Source organism: Caretta caretta, chromosome 9, assembly GCF_965140235.1.
Source record: "Caretta caretta isolate rCarCar2 chromosome 9, rCarCar1.hap1, whole genome shotgun sequence".
Taxonomy (NCBI): domain Eukaryota; kingdom Metazoa; phylum Chordata; order Testudines; family Cheloniidae; genus Caretta; species Caretta caretta.
The window spans coordinates 80,175,949-80,190,591 of NC_134214.1; the positions used below are offsets into that span (position 1 = coordinate 80,175,949).

The 14,643-nt window shown below is 42.9% G+C and overlaps 1 long non-coding RNA gene across 1 annotated transcript; it reads left to right on the forward strand.

The window, feature by feature from the left end:
* The first annotated feature begins 1,168 nt into the window (after positions 1 to 1,168).
* On the forward strand, positions 1,169 to 14,305 carry LOC142073298 (uncharacterized). The gene is made up of 2 exons (XR_012670101.1): positions 1,169 to 1,255; positions 11,123 to 14,305. It is a non-coding gene; the product is annotated as an uncharacterized LOC142073298 (long non-coding RNA).
* Positions 14,306 to 14,643: the final 338 nt, after the last annotated feature.

Genomic DNA, 14,643 nt, shown 5'->3' on the forward strand with positions numbered 1-14,643 from the left:
GTGGCGATTGCTACATTGTAGGACCTTTTGGTACTGCTCCAATTGACTGCCATTATGCCATCACTTTAATAGACTATTTCAGCAAATGGCTTGAGGTAGCCTTTACATTGCAAATCTCTTCTGCTACAGTAATTAAGTTCCTCTCTTCAGTTTTTAGCAGGGAAGGTAACCCCAAAGAACTGGTTTCAGATAATGGTATTCAATTTACTTCCCTGGAGGTTGAAACTTTTCTAGCACAGAGGAACATTTTACACAGAAGGTCATCCCTATAGTACCCTCAAGCCAATGGGGAAATTGAACGGTTTAACAGAATTTTGATAGAGCGTTTGCAAATGGCGAAACTAGAAGGGCGATTATGGATACCCTTCACTACTGATTTCTTGCAAGCATACTGGGCTACACGACATGCCACAATGCAAAGATCACCCGCAGAGTTACTGCATAGGAAACAGATGAATACTAAACTGAACATTGCTGGATTGTTAAAGGCACGACCTGATGCCCCAAACGAAGATGATGTGAGAAAAACAGTTGAACAGAACCAAGCAAAGTCTAAGACTTTCACAGACAAGAGGCAGGGTACTAAGGAACCAAAGTTTGCATGTGGTTCCTTCGTTAGAATACGAAAACCTGGAATTTTATGCAAAGGGGACCATAAATTCACAGCTCCTCTTAAAATCATAGAGAAGAAGGGACCTTGCACCTATCGACTTTCTGATGGGCGAGTATGGAATGCTTCTTATCTTGCACCTGCCTATGCACCAAGAGGAGATTATATCAACACCCAGTCTGCACTGGATGACATCACCGTAGTACCAACACAACAAGACATTGCACTGGAACCGGGGCTTGAGAAATGGCCTGTCAGACCCAGACGACCACCTGTCAGGACTCGAGACTATGTTATGTAGTATCTACAGTGTTTTCAGTGTAATATTTCTGCCAACAGTATAGTGTCTTGTTTCATATTTGTTCCTGTGGTTAGAAAGATGTTTATTTTAATTGGGGGAGTTTCTTAAGAGAGGAGGGAATGTGGTGTTTAGATGTTGCTTGTAATTATTAGAATTGGGAGCATTGGCTGTTGGGAGTCTGAAAGGACAGGAAACAGGAAGGAGGGGGAGGAGTTGAGAGGCTGGGAGAAAGCTAGAGAGGGTGCAGCAGCAGCTTGGTAAAGAGGTTTCCACTTTGAAAATAAAGTCCTGCTGAAGCTTGATAGTACCTTGCCTGGTTGATACAACAGGAAACCATTCACAAGGTTAGTGTCTGGAATACAGTGAACAGGGGCTGGCACATGATTAATCCCTTTGATTTTAGTGGGACAGGGACTACAGACATGCTTAAAGTTAAGCACATGTTTAAGTGCTTTGCTGAACTGGGGCCCAACCCAGCACTGAAGCTGCAGTTAATCACAAAAAGGCTGGAAATGCAAAAGTCAAGTTCCCCAAAGCCACACAAATTTGGCCACATAGTGCCCATGTAGTGTTTTTAATCCTGTTTGCCTGGTCAACAGTGTAGCTTATTATATTGGGGCTTGTCTATATGGGCATGTTAGTGCACAGTAAGCTATGGTCTGAATTTAAAGCACGCTAGCTCCTCCACACACTTAGATTAGTACATTGCCAAAGTGCATTAAACTACTGTGCACAGAGGCATTTTTAGTGCAGAATAAGAGTGTTCATTTGGGGAGCTAGTGCAGAAAAGCTAGTGCACACCAACTACTGAGGCATATTCTGCCATGGAGACAAGCCCTTACATTGAACAGCATATGCATCTCAGACATAGTAAGGTGGTGGTTTTTGTTTTGCATTCTGATTTTTTTGGTCGTTGTTTGTTTTACATGTACAATTTGAATGCTGTAATCTTTGTTGATGGGTTGTTTGTATGGGGAGGGGGGAATAGGGGTTGCATTTAATACTGAAAATTCCCCCCTCCCCACCTCCAGTGATGGCCAGAGACTATATGTGTAACCCTCTATGATGTTCCTTGGTATGATGACCAGAGAAGCAGTGAAGGAGGCTCTTGCTGTTTATGCTTTAATTCTTTTTGTGTTTACCAGCCTGTCTGCAACAAGTACTGTGTGTGTTTAGCATCCTTCCCATTGGCTTCTGCAAGATGGGTTGTGCAATACACTCACCTGTCAATCACAGTATTCCAGCCTTCCCAGCTTTATATTATTCCCATACTGTACAGCAGAACAGCAGCCATATCCCCACTATCCTACATTTGTTAGTTGGATCTGCCAGGATATGTATAACATTTCAAATTGTTTGATTTGTGCTGCACCTTCTTCCTGGCCCCATCATAGAGAGTGAAGCCTTCTGAATGTCAACCCAAGAACATGATTGCACATGTATGCTCTCAGACACACATATGCACATACCCCCATACACATGGCAAAATGCATGCATACATACATACCTGATGAGCTCACAGCAAACCTCTTCTATGGCAGCATGCTCATCTCTGTGACAATGTGGTTTGAGGTCACAGATCATGACTAAGAAAAATCAGTTACTGAAAACTGCATGGAAAATATATAACTAGAATGTTGGTTCAGAGATTACAGACTCTGGCAAGAAAAACTGGCACAACACAGGCTCTTTAGAGTGAGGAAGGAAAGCACAGGGAATGTTTGCCATAGGAAAGATACTGCCTTGTGATGACTTTAGTGACCTTAAGAGATTTTAGACTCAGAGAAATCCCTATAGTCTTTGGCCTGAGTGCAGCTCTGCCTCAGAGAACAACCAGGCAAACAGGATGCTAGTGTGTTCTGCTGGAGGAAACACGATATAAATCAAGTCGATTATACAATGCATATAGGATGTATTATTTCTGTAGCAGAAACCAACTGGACATTTAGCTAGAGAATCAGATTCAGCCACAATCACCAAGTCACTATATTCTATAAGCAGCATTGACCAGGAAGGATGCAGTGTTGTGAACCTCCAGGTGTCAAAAGATCAGATCCAGTGTATTGGATGAATTTAAGGCACAGGAAGATAGAGAAGTCTATCCCAGCTCAGGTCAATAGTCTGTCTAATCCAGTTTCCTGCCTCTAAGAGTAGCCTATTACTTTGGAGTTCAGGAACAGGCAAAAATCCCACATAGTGGAGCTAGCTAGTTGTGAAAATGAAGCTATCTAGTGGTGAAATCCCATAAATGGAGGGAAACATTGCTGTCTGACCCCTATGTATGCTGAGCTCACACCTGACTGGAACTTCTGGGCAGTAACAACACAATACAAACAGTAAATAATAATAATATTTGGCTCCTATCTTAGCCTGCAAATGGCAAATGCAATTATTAATCTTAAAGCCTTCCCCTACAGTATTTGACTCCTTGGCACAGCAGGGACCTTAGTGAAACTAGTCAAATTATCATTTGCATTGGTAAAATTGATTGAAATACATTCTTCATGCAGGCAAATAATGACTACACAACTTAATGTGTAATTATTTAATTTAATTTAAAAATTTAAATAAAAATTTAATTTTCCTGATATCTGCTGGGAGAGCAATACAGCGGTGCATAGACAATCCAGGAAGTTTTTGGAAAGCATAGGGGACAATTTCCTGATGCAAGTGCTAGAGGAGCCAACTAGGGGGGGAGCTTTTCTTGACCTGCTGCTCACAAACCGGGTAGAATTAGTGAGGGAAGCAAAAGTGGATGGGAATCTGGGTGGCAGTGACCATGAGTTGGTTGAGTTCAGGATCCTGACGCAGGGAAGAAAGGTAAGCAGCAGGATACGGACCCTGGACTTCAGGAAAGCAGACTTCGACTCCCTCAGGGAACAGATGGCCAGGATCCCCTGGGGGACTAACTTGAAGGGGAAAGGAGTCCAGGAGAGCTGGCTGTATTTCAAGGAATCCCTGTTGAGGTTACAGGGACAAACCATCCCGATGAGTCGAAAGAATAGTAAATATGGCAGGCGACCAGCTTGGCTTAATGGTGAAATCCTAGCGGATCTTAAACATAAAAAAGAAGCTTACAAGAAGTGGAAGGTTGGACATATGACCAGGGAAGAGTATAAAAATATTGCTCGGGCATGTAGGAATGATATCAGGAGGGCCAAATTGCACCTGGAGCTGCAGCTAGCAAGAGATGTCAAGAGTAACAAGAAGGGTTTCTTCAGGTATGTTGGCAACAAGAAGAAAGCCAAGGAAAGTGTGGGCCCCTTACTGAATGAGGGAGGCAACCTAGTGACAGAGGATGTGGAAAAAGCTAATGTACTCAATGCTTTTTTTGCCTCTGTTTTCACTAACAAGGTCAGCTCCCAGACTGCTGCGCTGGGCATCACAAAATGGGGAAGAGATGGCCAGCCCTCTGTGGAGATAGAGGTGGTTAGGGACTATTTAGAAAAGCTGGACGTGCACAAGTCCATGGGGCCGGACGAGTTGCATCCGAGAGTGCTGAAGGAATTGGCGGCTGTGATTGCAGAGCCATTGGCCATTATCTTTGAAAACTCGTGGCGAACGGGGGAAGTCCCGGATGACTGGAAAAAGGCTAATGTAGTGCCAATCTTTAAAAAAGGGAAGAAGGAGGATCCTGGGAACTACAGGCCAGTCAGCCTCACCTCAGGCCCTGGAAAAATCATGGAGCAGGTCCTCAAAGAATCAATCCTGAAGCACTTGCATGAGAGGAAAGTGATCAGGAACAACCAGCATGGATTCACCAAGGGAAGGTCATGCCTGACTAATCTAATCGCCTTTTATGATGAGATAACTGGTTCTGTGGATGAAGGGAAAGCAGTGGATGTATTGTTTCTTGACTTTAGCAAAGCTTTTGACACGGTCTCCCGCAGTATTCTTGTCAGCAAGTTAAGGAAGTATGGGCTGGATGAATGCACTATAAGGTGGGTAGAAAGCTGGCTAGATTGTCGGGCTCAACGGGTAGTGATCAATGGCTCCATGTCTAGTTGGCAGCTGGTATCAAGTGGAGTGCCCCAAGGGTCGGTCCTGGGGCCGGTTTTGTTCAATATCTTCATAAATGATCTGTAGGATGGTGTGGATTGCACTCTCAGCAAATTTGCGGATGATACTAAACTGGGAGGAGTGGTAGATACGCTGGAGGGGAGGGATAGGATACAGAAGGACCTAGACAAATTGGAGGATTGGGCCAAAAGAAATCTGATGAGGTTCAATAAGGATAAGTGCAGAGTGCTGCACTTAGGATGGAAGAATCCAATGCACCGCTACAGACTAGGGACCGAATGGCTAGGCAGCAGTTCTGCGGAAAAGGACCTAGGGGTGACAGTGGACGAGAAGCTGGATATGAGTCAGCAGTGTGCCCTTGTTGCCAAAAAGGCCAATGGCATTTTGGGATGTATAAGTAGGGGCATAGCGAGCAGATCGAGGGACGTGATCGTTCCCCTCTATTCGACATTGGTGAGGCCTCATCTGGAGTACTGTGTCCAGTTTTGGGCCCCACACTTCAAGAAGGATGTGGATAAATTGGAGAGAGTCCAGCGAAGGGCAACAAAAATGATTAGGGGTCTAGAACACATGACTTATGAGGAGAGGCTGAGGGAGCTGGGATTGTTTAGCCTGCAGAAGAGAAGAATGAGGGGGGATTTGATAGCTGCTTTCAACTACCTGAAAGGGGGTTCCAAAGAGGATGGCTCTAGACTGTTCTCAATGGTAGCAGATGACAGAACGAGGAGTAATGGTCTCAAGTTGCAGTGGGGGAGGTTTAGATTGGATATTAGGAAAAACTTTTTCACTAAGAGGGTGGTGAAACACTGGAATGCGTTACCTAGGGAGGTGGTAGAATCTCCTTCCTTAGAGGTTTTTAAGGTCAGGCTTGACAAAGCCCTGGCTGGGATGATTTAACTGGGAATTGGTCCTGCTTCGAGCAGGGGGTTGGACTAGATGACCTTCAGGGGTCCCTTCCAACCCTGATATTCTATGATTCTATGATTCTAATACATGTACCTGCCAAGCAACCCTCCTTTGTTCAGCATTAATCAGTCTGCCATTGAGTCACTCGTATCAAATAGAGGGCACGTCTATGCTGCAAACGCAACTGGGTCAAGAAGACCTGGTTACAACAGTGTTGTCACCATATCCCATTACAAAATCATTCTAACCTATAGAGTAAATGGGATCTCAGTTGTGTTCCGTAATCAAGGTAAATGTCCAAGGTTACAGAACATGGCTACAGAACATGGTTAGGTCCAATTTAGGTGACAACTCGCAACAGTGCTGTATCCAGTAGAGCGGAGAACTGTGTTGTAAGTAGGTCCTTTGGCTGACTGTATTTGTAGTATACCAAAGCCCTGAGGGTGGAAGCACATTAATATCAGCTGCCTTCAGTCTGACACTACGCTGTGTGTGTCTTTGGAACAGGCATTGTCGGACAATTTGTTTTAATGTCCTAATGAGAGAGAAAGTTAAACAATTTCTAAGTTATTTTTGTAGGACTCTGTAGAAACTTGTGTGGAGAGAGACAATTTGAATGAGTTGGTTTTGAGCTTTCACGAACAGGCAGTTTCAACTGAGCACTGACATTTAATGCCCCTTTGAAAGAAACCAAGGGCCTGGAGACCATAGATGCTGTCAGGTTTCCAAGACTGAAATTCCTCCATGTAGTATCCAGGCTTGAAGCCAATATGGCTGGTCTGCAGCACTCATATCTTTAAAAAAATGTTTTTTAAGTGTTCATATTTCAGGTGAACACAGGATGAAAAAACATTGTGGAGTGATTCAGAAAGACAGGCAGATGATGGACTGCATCAACAAAGTCACGAGCAAAGACAATCCATGCAGAAATAACCTTCTTAAATTCCATGGCACCAGTTCTACTATGAAGCAACAGTGCCCCAGCCTTTGTACTCTAGCCCTTCACATGATTCATCTGTTTCCTTTCTTCATATTTGATTCTAAACACAGCTGCTTTGACACTATAAAAGAAACTTCTCTGAGAAAATGCTGTTCTATTTTTGAACCCTCTATGATGAGTATCATCAACCTGGACATGTAAAACCATCATTTTGTGAGCTTTTCTAGGAGGCGTTGTGTATCTTTGGGTGGATGTTTATGAGAACAAGCAGTCCAGGGAGCTGATACTCTTTCGTTAGTCTGCAAGACAATGGTAAACCTGGTACTCCACCCCTCATAAATTAATGTCAGGTAACATAGTAAAGAACTGAACTCCACAGGACTATTGGGGTGTAGTAAATACACTGTACCTACATCTTTGGGGCCCAGATCCTCAAAGATATTTATGCGCTTAACTCCCATTGATTTCATACCTTTGAGGATCTGGGGCTTGATAATTAATGTAAAGGTTGCTGTCAAACTCTGACAGCTTGAACATAAGAATGGCCCTACTAGGTCAGACGTCCAACTAGCCCAGTATCCTGGCTGCCGACAGTGGCCAATGCCAGATGCCCCAGAGGGAATGAACAGAACAGGTAATCATCAAGTGATCCATCCCCTGTCGCTCATTCCCAGCTTTTGGCAAACAGAGGCTAGGGACACCATTCCTGCCCATCCTGGCTAATAGCCATTGATGGACCTATCCTCCATGAATTTATCTAGTTCTTTTTTGAATCCTGTTTGTGGTCTTGGCCTTCACAACATCGTCTGGCAAGGAGTTCCACAGGTTGACTGTGATTGTGTGAAGAAATACTTCCTTTTATTTGTTTTAAATTTGCTGCCTATTAATAATCCCTAATCATTTTTGCTGCCCTTTTCTGAACCTTTTCCAATTCCAGTATATCTTTTTTGAGATGGGGCAACCACATCTGCACACAGTATTCAAGATGTGGGTGTGACATGGATTTATATACAGGCAACATGATATTTTCTGTTCTATTACCTATCTCTTTCTTAATTATTCCCAGCATTCTGTTCGCTTTTTTGACTGCCACTGCACATTGAGTGGGTGTTTTCAGAGAACTATCCACAGTGAATCCAAGATCTATTTCTTGAGTGCTAACAGCTAATTTAGACCCCATCATTTTATATGTATAATTGGGATTATGCTTTCCAATGTGCATTACTTTGCATTTATCAACATTAAATTTAATCTGCTATTTTGTTGCCCAGTCACCCAGTTTTGAGAGATCCGTTTGTAGCTCTCTGCAGTCTGCCTGAGTCTTAACTATCTGTAGTAGTTTTGTATCAGCTGCAAATTTTGCCATCTCACTGTTTATCCCTTTTTCCAGATCCTTTATGAATATGTAGAACAGGACTGGTCCCAGAACAGATGCCTGGGGGACACCACTATTTACCTCTCTCAGTTCTGAAAACTGATCATTTATACCTACCCTCTGTTTCCTGTCTTCTAACCAATTACCAACCCATGAGAGGACCTTCCCTCTTACCCTGTGGCAGCTTACTTTGTGTAAGAGCCTTTGGTGAGGGACCTTGTCAAAGGCTTTCTGAAAATCTAAGTACACTATGTCCCCTGGATCCCCTTGGTCCACATGCTTGTTTGACCCCCTCAAAGAATTCTAGTAGATTGGTGAGGCATGATTTCCCTTTACTAAAACCATGTTGACTCTTCCTAACACATTATGTTCATCTATATGTCTGACAATATTGTTCTTTATTATAGTTTCAACCAGTTTGCCTGGTACTGAAGTCAGGCTTATAGGCCTGTAATTGCCTAGATCACCTCTGGAGCCTTTTTTAAAAATTGGCGTCACATTAGCTATCCTCCAGTCATCTGGTACAGAAGCTGATTTAAATGATAGCTAACAGACTACAGTTAGTACTTCTGCAATTTCACATTTGAGTTCCTTCAGAACTCTTGGGTGAATGCCATCTGGTCCTGGTGACTTATTGCTGTTTAATTTATCAATTTGTTCCAAAACCTCCTCTAATGACACCTCAATCTGGGACAGCTCCTCAGAACTGTCAACTAAAAAGAATGGCTCAGGTTTGGGAATCTCCCTCACATCCTCAGCCGTGAAGACTGATGCAAAGAATTCATTTAGTTTCTCCGCAATGGCTTAATGTCCTTGAGTGCTCCTTTAGCACCTCGATCGTCCAGTTGCCCCACTGATTGTTTATCAGTCTTCCTGCTTCTGATGTACTTAAATTCTTTATTGGTCTTCCTTTTGCCAGTGTTTATGCTCCTTTCTATTTTCCTCACTAGGATTTAACCCCCACTTTTTAAAGGATGCCTTTTTGCCTCTCACTGCTTTTTTACTTTGTTTAGCCACGGTGGCTCTATTTTGGTTCTCTTACTATGTTTTTTAATTTGGGGTATATATTTAAGTTGAGCCTCTCTTATGGTGCCTTTAAAAAGTTTCCATGCAGCTTGCAGAGATTTCACTTTTGGCACTGTACCCTTTAATTTCTGTTTAACTAACCTCCTCATTTTTGTGTCCTTCACCTTTCTGAAATTAAATGCTACAGTGGTAGGGCCACTGTAGTGTTTTTCCTGCCACAGGGATATTAAATTTAATTAAATTATGGTCACTATTACCAAGAGGTCCAGCTATATTCAGATCTTGGACCAGATCCTGTGCTCCACTTAGGACTAAATCAAGAATTGCCTCTCCTCTGGTGGGTTTCAGGACCAGCTTCTCCAAGAAGCCGTCATTTAAGGTGTCAAGAAACTTTATCTCTGCATCCCGTCCTGAGGTGACGTGTACCCTGTCGGTATGTACCCAGCTTGAAGAACTTGATGTTAGAAAAAGAGCATTCTCTGACCATGAGGCTAGGAGATATGTAGCATTTTAGGAAGGAGATTTGAATTTTATCTGGAGAGTTCCTCTGGGAGTTGTAAAGTCACTTTATTCACAAAACTTGTTCCTATTATTAATTATTAATATTGTAGTAGTGCTCAGAGGTTGGACTGGAACCCCCAGGGCAAGAGATGATGAGGTAGGCCAAGGATAATATAGAAATGTACAACAGAAACAGAAGTGAAAGCTGTCAAAGTGACATGGGCAGAAACTAAGGCTGCAGCAGGATATCAGCAAAGATGGAAGGCAGTGGTGAAGTCCCTGTGTTCTGCATGGAACAAAGAGGCATAAGAGAGAGAGAGGAGAGTGCCCAGAGGCCCCTATCAGGATTGGGGATCCATTGCACCAGGCACTTGCACAAACACACACAAAACCACAGGATGTCATGTACCTAGGTGTCATTAATCCATGTCATATCAATCAACTCTGTCATTGTCTTGGAACCTAAATGCATCTGTCCTGTTTTTCCTGTTTGCCTTTTTGCAAACACTGCTAAGAACTTAATATTCATAAATATTGTCCAACAAATAACTATTAAAATTAGAGCTGGTTGAAATATGTTGATTGTATGTTGTTTTTTATTTTTAATTTTCCATTATTTTGGGGGGGAATGGGGTAGTTTTGCTTTGTCTGTCATGAAAAATTGAAACCAAAATCTGTGAAAAAATTGTTTTTCTGTTTTCACAAAACACTTGTTTGAAGGGTTTGGAGGATTTGCTGAAAAATTTTCAAGCAAAATGGAGATTTTCCATTAAAATAATTCCTTAAAGAAAAAGGTCCATTTTTGTTTAAAAAAAAAAAGGTTTTGAACAAAACTGTCACCTAGCTCTAATGAAAACATGTCTTGCCATGAGACAGCCATCTTCATTCTACTATATGCAAAATATGTAAAACCCCAGACCTGCAAACAGTTACTACTATGTGTAACTTTGCTCCCATGCAGGACTTAATGAGGCTACATATTGCGATACAAATATTTATGGTGATAACCAATGTTGCTAACTCTTGAGATTTTATTGCAAGTCTCATTATATTTGATATTGTTCTTAAGGCCTCAGTTCCTTGGGATAAAAAGGGGAACCTGATAACAGTCTTCAAATATGATAAGGGCTGTTATAAAGAGGACTGTGATCAGTTGTTCTCCATGTCCACTGAAGGTAGGACAAGAAGAAATGGGCTTAATCTGCAGCAAGGGAGACAGGTTAGATTTCTAACTACAAGGGTAGTTAAGCTCTGGAATAGGCTTCCAAGGGAGGTTGTGGAATCCCCATCACTGGAGGTTTTTAAGAACAGGTTGGACAAACACCTGTCAGGGACGGTCTAGGTTTACTTGGTCCTGTCTCGGTGCAGGGTGCTGGACTAAATGATGTCTTGCAGTTCCTTGCAGCCCTACAGTTTTATGATACTATGTTTATGTCTTTGCAGGTCAGCTTCCCGTTGGGAGCAGAAACAGGAGAGCATCAGAACCTCATTGTACCACAAGTCTCAAAGAAAAAAAAATTTTTCGAAAAGGTGTCGGGAACAGGGCAGCCTTGGACCAGCCAGCCCTGTTCAACTAGCCCTGTCCTGCTACATTTGTGCTGGGTGTTAAAAGGAAGGAAGTCCAGCAGTGGAGGTTGGCTGGAAGGGTGAGCTGAAGACTATGATGGACCAGAGGAGACCACACTGCCGGTGGAAGACTCTAGGTTTGTGAAGGTTCTGAGATTTTACAAGAGCCACCTCTACCGACTGCCAGTAACACACCTATCAACTTGAAACCTTCATGCCAACCTAGACTCAGCATCAGGAGCCATAATGAGATCAGAGATACAAATTACAGCAAAATATGTTTATGTGAGACTCTCAACTTCCATTTAAAAAGTAAGTTTCTAATTCCCATGGTTAGGAAGAAAAGCTTGAAAAACATGACCAGGGTGTACCAGAAGACAAATAAAAAGAACCCAAAATGTACTATGATTGAGTGGGGGGGAGGACCTGACCCATGATTTTTGAATGCTTGAGGTTGGCAAGGATTAAGGTTTTCATTTGGAAGATATCTGAGTATATTATAGTTCAGGTTCTAGTCTATTTTCAAACACAGGTTACTTTCAGTCTAGATCTAGAGGGTGTTTTATAGTATTGAAATCCCGCAAAGTGATGGAAGTGTGACAGTATCCCAGGCTTGTTATTTGTTAACTTTGTAAGGTATTTTCTCAAGTGGCATCTTTAATCACTCAGAAGTGGACTTCCACACACAGGTGAGGTTTCCCTATAGTGCAAATGAAAGACTTTCTAAAGGAAACTTTGTATGAGATACAAACTTTTCAAAGTAAATAAATTTGGATCCAATTAGTTTTCATGTCCGTTTCATAAAGAATTATTTGGGATAAATTCAATGGCCAGTGCTATACAGAAGGTCAGGCTAGATGATCACAATGGTCCCTTCTGTCCTTAGAATCTATGAAACTACTCTGCCTTGTCAGACAGGAGCCGTAGACCTTAGAGACCACTTTAGAGAGCATTGGTGAAGGAGGTATGCAAGGAGTTTGGGCCAGTCTCAGATGGAACTGACATAACACCCTACATCCCCATGTTCATCCTTATAAAATGATTGTGTGATATCCGATGCAAAGTTTGTTGTGCCGGGTGTCTTCGTAAGGCTCATGATGCACTGAGCATTGTTATTGTAGTAATGTAATGTTATAGGTTGTAATTTCATGTATATAGCTATGAGGCTGAAAATGTGTCCTCATGGCTTAAAACAAGCCCAGGCAAAAACTCTCCAAGAGCAGAGGGGCAGTTCATACCTCATCAGGGCATGTATGGGACAAACCCAGCCCAGCCTCACAGGAACAAAGGACACTGGCCTAGGCTGCCACAAAGGATCTGTTGGACTCTCAAGTGAGTCATTCCCCTTCCTTTGGTCAGTTTGGGACTGTGATGAGGTAATGCTCACCTGACTCTGAAGGGGGGACAAAGCCAAGAGGGAAGAAAGAACATGATAAAAGGGAGAGACGTTTGCCATGCTCTTCCTCTCCCTTCCATCTCCATCTACAGACATCACCATCAAGCAACTGAAACTCTGATCATAGGGGAGAGCCTGGCTGAAGGGCAACCAGCCAGCCTGTGGTGAGAAGCATCTAAGTTTGTAAGGGCACTGAAAGTTTTAAGATCACCTTGGAGTGCTTTTTGCTTTTATTTCATTTGACCAAATCTGACTTGTTGTGCTTTGATTTATAATAATTTAAAATCTATCTTTGTAGTTAATAATTCTGTTTGTTTATTCTGCCTGAAGCAGTGTGTTTGGTTTGAAGCATGTCAGAGACTCCCCTTGGGATAACAAGCCTGGTACATATCCATTTCTTTGTTAAACTGATGAACTCATATAAGTTTGCAGTGTCCAGCGGGCATAATGGGACACTGCAAGATGGAGGTTCCCAGGGTTGTGCCTGGGACCAGAGATATTGGCTAGTGTCATTCGGTTGCACAATCCAAGCAGTTTTCATGCCAGAGAAGCTATGTGTGAACAGCCCAGGAGTGGGGGCTCTCACAGCAGAGCAGGGTAAGGCTGGCTCCCAGTGTCAAGGATTGGAGTGACCTAGCGGATCACCGGTCCAGATAACACCAGGGGAACGTTACACCTTTAGCTACATCTATGGGGCCAAGAAACTGTGTTGGTGGGGGGACATTAGAAAACAACGCTGGGATTTGAAAGTAGTGCCTAAGGATTCTAGCCTGCTACTGACTTTCAATGGGATTTGGGCACCTACCTCCCTTTGGGTCTTTTGACTAATAAATAATCAGTTCACGACAATGCCCATGAACACAATTGGTATTAACGGGCTTGCTTGTTGGCAGACTCCAAAAGAGGCCAAGGACTGAATAAACCAAGGTAACTGACTGACCCTCTCACATACAGAGATGGTCCTTCCACTCCAGGGTTCAGTCTCCAAGACTGTCTAGCTGGCACCTTTCACCAATGCAGAGTTTACTGGGCTTTTTAAAGAAAGGTGGGGAAAAGTGGTGAGTTACTCAAGTGACACAATGTTCCTGTCAAATATCCAATTGCAGAAAAGAGTAGCTACCCAAAGGGAACAATACTGGCTTTGCCAGTGTGTCTTGGCATCCAAACAGGCTGGAAAGACATTGCTCTGGCAAAGACCAGTGCTGAGCCATAGCTTCCCAAAAATGTTTGCCTAATAAAAACAAGGAACAAAGCAATAGACGCCCATAGAGATCTGTCCAAAAGCAAGGATTTGCATTATTAAATGCCTCACCTTCCCATTAATCTGCTCTTTAAGATCTACTGTGTTTATCATTCATTGATTCTTTATCACTACGTGTTACAAACAAGACACATACCTATGCTTAGCCTCAAGGAGAGGGTCAGTGGATTGTAAATTCTCCATGAAAGGAACAGAAGAGTGGAAATTGGGTGTCTGCCATGGCAGGTTGCTTCAGATCCATGCAATGTGCTGCAATTATGGCTTTTATTGACATGGGGGAAGGAATTATGGAAATAGTCCCAGGGAGGAATGTATGTCATCACTGCATGGATTTATGCTCTCAAAAGAATTTCTGTAGCGCTCTCACCACAGAGTGTTTTATGGAATAAATGTGTGACCAACATGTGCGTCCATGCATATCTATTTATTTATTTATTTGCACAGTATAGTGGTAGAACCTAGAGGTTGCAATCAGGATTGAGGTTACATTGTGCTAGGTGCTGCACAAACTTAGAGGAAGATAGGGTACCTTCTCTCAAAATAGATTGCAAACTCTTTTTGGAGAACATTCAACAAACACATGTGATAAGCAGGGGTGGCTAGTTGTATGGGCCCGTGGTGCCTGGGCTCCAGCAATATTCAGGGTCCGGGAGCCCAGCTCCACCAATGTTTGGGACCAGGTCTCTCCCCCGGCCCCCCTAGTGCCCCCACACACCTTCCCCGAGTGTCCCCTGGCCCTCA